Here is a 6,000-nt window from a genome sequence, read left to right as displayed (position 1 = left end):
TAGGACATATACTTCTAAATGCTGGTCTTTGCAAAACTCTATACACTATTCAAACAGTTCAATCAACTGTTCACTACTAGAGGCAGGTCATTAGCGAATAAGAATAACAATGCCATTTATTGCTTCTGGGACATTGGGGCAAACAAATTCATTATGGCCCTAATATAGAGATTCAAACAAAGTCCCTTAATGAAAGCAGGAACAATGTCTACTTGTTATAAACCTTCAAAATCTAATCTCCAATTAAGAATGCACCCAAGAGTAGGCAGTTCTTTTTATTGAATAGTTATAATTCAATTTTTGTCAATGAAGATTCCAAGGCTTTGCTATCAAGGAAAAATAAAGAACTATTTAAAGTTTTTATTCATTGTTGGACAATGGGTGTTTGGCAAAAGAATTTTCTAAATTGTTCCAAAGACTTCATCTTGGTAAGTTTTCAATATCCACAAACCACTGCCCTGCGTTTATCTTCTTTTGTCACATCTAGTGCCTCAAGCCAACCCTTGTACTCACTAGGAAGATGCACGGTCACAAATGTCCCCAGGCATATTTTGGATGTTTGCGCAAAAAAGAAAGCTAAGGATATGTGCATGCAGCAAACTGATGGGCGGCTATTCTGAATGTACCACCTTCATCTCCTACCTGTTTACATTCATGCGGTGGTGGTGAGTCAATGCCAATCAAAAGATCAGCTCCACCTCCTATGAAGAGTTCAAATGAACATTTTGAATGGTCATTAATTCCTGAGGAAGGGCCTTTACAGTGTGTGGTGAGACAATCTATATAAATATGAATTATAGAGTCATATGTCTACTTCATATTTATGAGGAGGTCGGCTAAACAAGAATGGGTCAGAGGTGATTGTAAACATGTGCAAGTCCAAACTGGGATGCTGGGGGTTTATTTACTTGTCCAGATTACTTATTGGTAATCTTCATTACTTTAGGCTCCAGTCTAACTTGCCACAATACCCTTTTTGGGGTATTAGAATATTTCATTAGCACTCCTTCAAAAGTTCATGTCAAATCTATTGCTTTATAGCCATTATTTTTACCATATTCTACTGATGCGGCTTAATAACCAGAGCCGGAACTGATGAACCAGGGTCGAATCCCAATGATGGCTCACTATCAGGGCCGGACTGGCCGTAGCGGGCACCGGGCATTTCCCCGGTGGGCAGCCAGGATGGGGGCCGGTTTCGGGACCCTGGGGGGCGGTTTTTGTTACAGGGCCGTTTTTGCAGCATAGCTGCAATAAGGGCCCTGTAACAAAATCGGCCAAAACCGGCCCTGGCAAATAGCTCGGGAGCACCCCCAACCTCCTGGGGGGCCGGTCGAGTACTTTGCCAGTCCGGTTTTGGTTCCCAGTCCGGCCCTGCTCACCATCCTGTGATTCTGAGAAAATGACTTAATCTCCCAGTGCCTAAAAAAAAGCAAATTGAATCTGACTTTGTGTAACGTAATCTGGTTCTCAAGTAAAGCTCTCCAATGCCCTGGGCTGAATTTGCGCAATATAAAAGTGCAAAAAAACTGCAAAATGCACTGTCTGAGCACATTGTAATATTGTCTTGAGGAATAACCCTTTAGCGCCCCCTGGGGAGGGCTGGGACTAGTTACTCCATCTAATTACTAGGAGCAATATGGGTCTTGCGTAAAAATGTCCATGGCTGTTTTGTATTTGCAGTGCATCTCTACAACCGGTTCACGGCTGCTAGTGCATTGTCCACATGATCAGCAGACTGCATTTACATGCTGAGCATATGGGAGTATAGCACGACGGTAAGCACAGAACACTTAAAAATAGCTACAGAACATTATGAGCTGGAAATTCAACGTGTCAAAATGAGAAACAACCTGATGGCGCGCATAAAAAATGTATATACATATTGTTAGTGTATAATATGAGTTCGTAAAGTGAAGACAAAGTTCTGCGCAGAGGACAACAACTGCGGAACATACCGGGCTTACCTAAAATGCTTAAATACATTACGAAAACACTTGGCAGCATTTAAAGCATATGGCAAAGATACGGAGACGCACAATGTACAGCCATAGGTTGAGCAAATGTAACTGTACCCCATCTATCTTCCTCGTAGCATCAGGGACGGATCAGAACCAAAAGCAGCCCTGGCAACATTTGTCAGACCACCCCTTCATACTGCACGTAGCGTGTGAGCATAGTGCCAATATCGGCAACATTCACCATCCCCCCCATACAGCAATCTCTCAGCGAACTAACCAGACAGGACACCTTCTTTGTGGAGAAAATTGCTGCAGGTTTATTAGCATTACACAATGCCAAGATTGGTGGGTTAGCCTACGGGCGATCCCAAGGCAGGCAGCCCCTCGCCACCTGCCACCTGATGAGCCAAATGACACCGTGGCTACTACAATCGGTGTCAGTCAGATTTTGGGGAGGGATGACCACTCCCACCGGTGGACCGCCAGTCCACTCCCTTGCTCACGCCCCAGAGGGGGGCAGAGCCTTCCAGGCAACCCCCGGTTGATCAGGTCCACAACCGCCCATACGGCTAACGGGGCGCCGTCGCTCCTCCAGGGGCTGTGTGGCCCTCTGGGAAACAGACCCAGTCTATCCATGGGCACCTCTACCGCATGGGCAGGGGCCTCCCGGCAACGCTGCTGGCTCGGGGCCCTGCCTCGCCTCCTTCCACACCGGAGGGGGTGAGCCTCTAACTCCACCAACTGTGATGCCGAGAGCTGCCCAAACCACCCCCCCCCCGTGGGCCGCAGACGGGTCGTTCAGCCCAAGGTGCTACCTGGGACTGCGGAGACCGGGCGGGGGGAGGGGGTGGGGTATGCACTCACCGTGCTGGAGATGCAGCTGCTCAGGGGGCACGACCGAAATGGCGTCAGGGTAGAGGGCAAAGAGGGCGCCCAGTGGGCGGGGAGAGGTATACGTACCTCACCCCCTCTATCCGGAAGTGGCACTCCAAAGCCTTGAGGGTCCTAACCACTGGGAGGCTGCCTCCTTTACCTCTTGTGGCACTAAGGCAGCCGCCCTCTTAGCGGGTCTCCTTCGTGGACCCCGGGCAGCCGGCAGAGCAAGTGGACCTGGCCACTGCAAGGGGAGGATGGGCGGGCTCTCCCGCGAAGAAATGTTGACCAAATCCAAATATGGCACGTTTTACAGCACCTTTTTCATGATAGAACCTTGTCCAATCATTGAATAGAGGTATGGAGACCGGAGACATGGCTGCATGCTCAATTAATGAATGAGAAATTGAATGGGTGAGAAGTGGGGGGAGGAATTAATCTAAGAATGGATGACGAGTAATAAAGACTTTTAACTACCTTGAGCATTGGCCTCAAAGCTCTGATCAAGAGTGAGGGTTCTAGTTTACATTTTAGATTCTTGATTAAAATATCACCCTCCTCAAACACTAGCACCAATAATCCAAATGAATTATAGAAACCGTGCAGCAATTTCGGCTTCCGCTTGACCACATTGTGTGATCCTAGGCAATTACTTCTTTCACAGGGCCTCCTTTTGCTTTATTATTACACGAGAGCACCTTTAAATACATCAAGTCAGGGTGTGCAAAAACTTAAAAGACTGTAATGTTACTCCATCTGTGGTAACACCTTAGGCCACATTTAGGGGACAAAAGACCAGTGGCGGCTGCCGCACAATGAGAGCGGACTGGTTGGGGTGAGAGAGGGGAGGGTCGGGGGTTCTGAGTCAAAAAATAATTAAAAAAAAACCCTTACCTTTCGCTGCCCCAACGCAGACGGCCTCCTCGGTGCTTGACTCCCCACAGTGACTGGGAAGGCACAGGCTCCTCACCCAATCCAGATGCTGCTCTCATGCAATGAGAGCAGCGCCATGATTTTCTGAGCAGCCTGCTCTGCTGCTCAGATACTGCGTGGGAGCCTACGGCTTATCTCCAACCCAGCTGTGAACACAGCTAGGTTGGAGAAATAGAAGTGCGCTTGTCTGTTTGGCTGGCCTGAGACGGCCGAGCAAACTTACATGCACACTTTTAAGTGCCCACCACCCCTGCCTGTTATGGTCCAGCCTGCCTTGCATGCTCAAACCGTCAGCCAGAGCCCCTCACAGAAAGACAAAATTATATTATTGTTTTAATATCATTTCATTTTTCTGTGACTGACTTTGACCAGTGGGGCGATGCTCCTCCACCATTACGGAGGAGCTGCCCCTGCAAAAGACAACAGTTTTTTAAATCTTGGTTCACTATTAGCATCATCATCAGGGCAGTGATGGAGGGGCATGAATGTATCTATGCTCATGGTTAGAATCACTTCTAATAATTGTCACTCAGTACAATGGTATAATCTAATATACTAAACTGGGATGCATTGATATTGCCACATTATAAAGAAATACATTGTTCTGAATTTTATGTCTTAATCATATATGTACTGGATTCGCTGAGCCAAGCAACAGCAGACCCCTCACCTCCCTTCCACCTGAACCCCTGAATGTCAGCGCTGCTCTGGACAACTCTGCAGAAGAGCTAATGTATACAGACAGTTCTAAAGGAAACAAGTAACAAGAACCTTACCTTTGATTCCGGCGACAACAGAGTTGATTTACTTCGTGGTCCAGTAGCAGCAGCGAAGGAAGGACTTGGACGTTCGGGTTCACGGTGGAAAAGGAAGTTGAAACAGTAAAAAAAGGAAATTTTTACCTTATATCCCTCCAAAACCACTAACTCAGGTGAGGAGGTTTACCCACCACAGTTACGTCGGCTGGAAGGCACATCGTGATTGGCCCGGTGGAATTATTGACTGTACTCCCTCTGACAGCCTTTTTTGCCTACTGCACCGTCAAAGCGGGGTGGAAAAATCTGGCGGAGGTCAGCAAGACTCTGATGGACTATTATCCATTGACCAACCAACATCTAAATAGAGCGGGCGGAACACCTAGAAGGTGGGTGGAGAAACCGAAGGAAAAGTGACAGCCGGACCAGAACTGCCAAGATCTAAGTCAGGCCCTAAATCATGTAAACTGTAAATACTCCAAAAATTCACTGCGTACCTCAACTTGTACATAACGGAGACGACTTACCATCTTCAGCCTTTGGGTAATTTAATTCCACTGACTCAATTGCTTTGGGTGCACCTGTAAAAATAAGTATTAAGATATCAATTATATTTTACTTATTGTATGAAGCACAACAAGCAGAACCATCAGTATAAATCATATATTATGCACAGGAACTTCAGGATCTCTCTTTCGATAATCCTACAGTTTACCATAAAATATTCGACCTATATTACATCGTTATACACCAACATTTTTCCTGCACACAGTGAAGAAACTGTCATCAATATTATAGCCAGGATCAGTATTTTTTCATAAATGTTGTCACATAAAATAATTTTTTTGTGTGTTTTTATTTTATCCTTATATGACTTTTTTTGCACCCTTCTTCTAACGTATCCAGCCCCAGGTTTCATGCCTCATATATACTGGACAAAAATAGGGGGGGATGGAGGGGCGACAGCCCAAAGAGGAGGCCCCCCACTGATGCACCCTCGTATTCCTTCTGAGGATCCTCATCCCCTGTTCAGCCACCTATCAACCCCCAAGTCCTCCTGCTTACATAGGAAGAAAGAATTAAAGACCAGCCGAAGCAGATAAAAGGCTTAATCATTGGATCGTTTAAAAAAAGAAATTCCCCAACCATCAAACACACCAAGACAGAAAGGGAGTCCAGAACTCATATCTCTTTCTCGTCTGATCCGAAATATCCAGCTTTGCAATATATTTAATCGATTAGAGCCAGTCAAATTCCATAGGTGAGATAGGGGATACCCCTAATTTACATATCTCTCTGCGAGCCAAGAGTATAGCATAAAATACTAACTTTTCACTGTCCTTAGTAATATTACTTTGCAGATCCAGTCTCTCAAATACTATCAGTTCAACGCTTACCTTGATCTGTATTTTCAGGATATTAGACAAACAGTTACTCACGGCCTCCCAAAAAGGTTGAATCTTCGAGCAGCGTACAAA

Source organism: Triturus cristatus, chromosome 1_2, assembly GCF_964204655.1.
Source record: "Triturus cristatus chromosome 1_2, aTriCri1.1, whole genome shotgun sequence".
NCBI classification, from domain to species: Eukaryota; Metazoa; Chordata; class Amphibia; order Caudata; family Salamandridae; genus Triturus; species Triturus cristatus.
Note: the sequence above shows the minus strand (reverse complement) of the source record.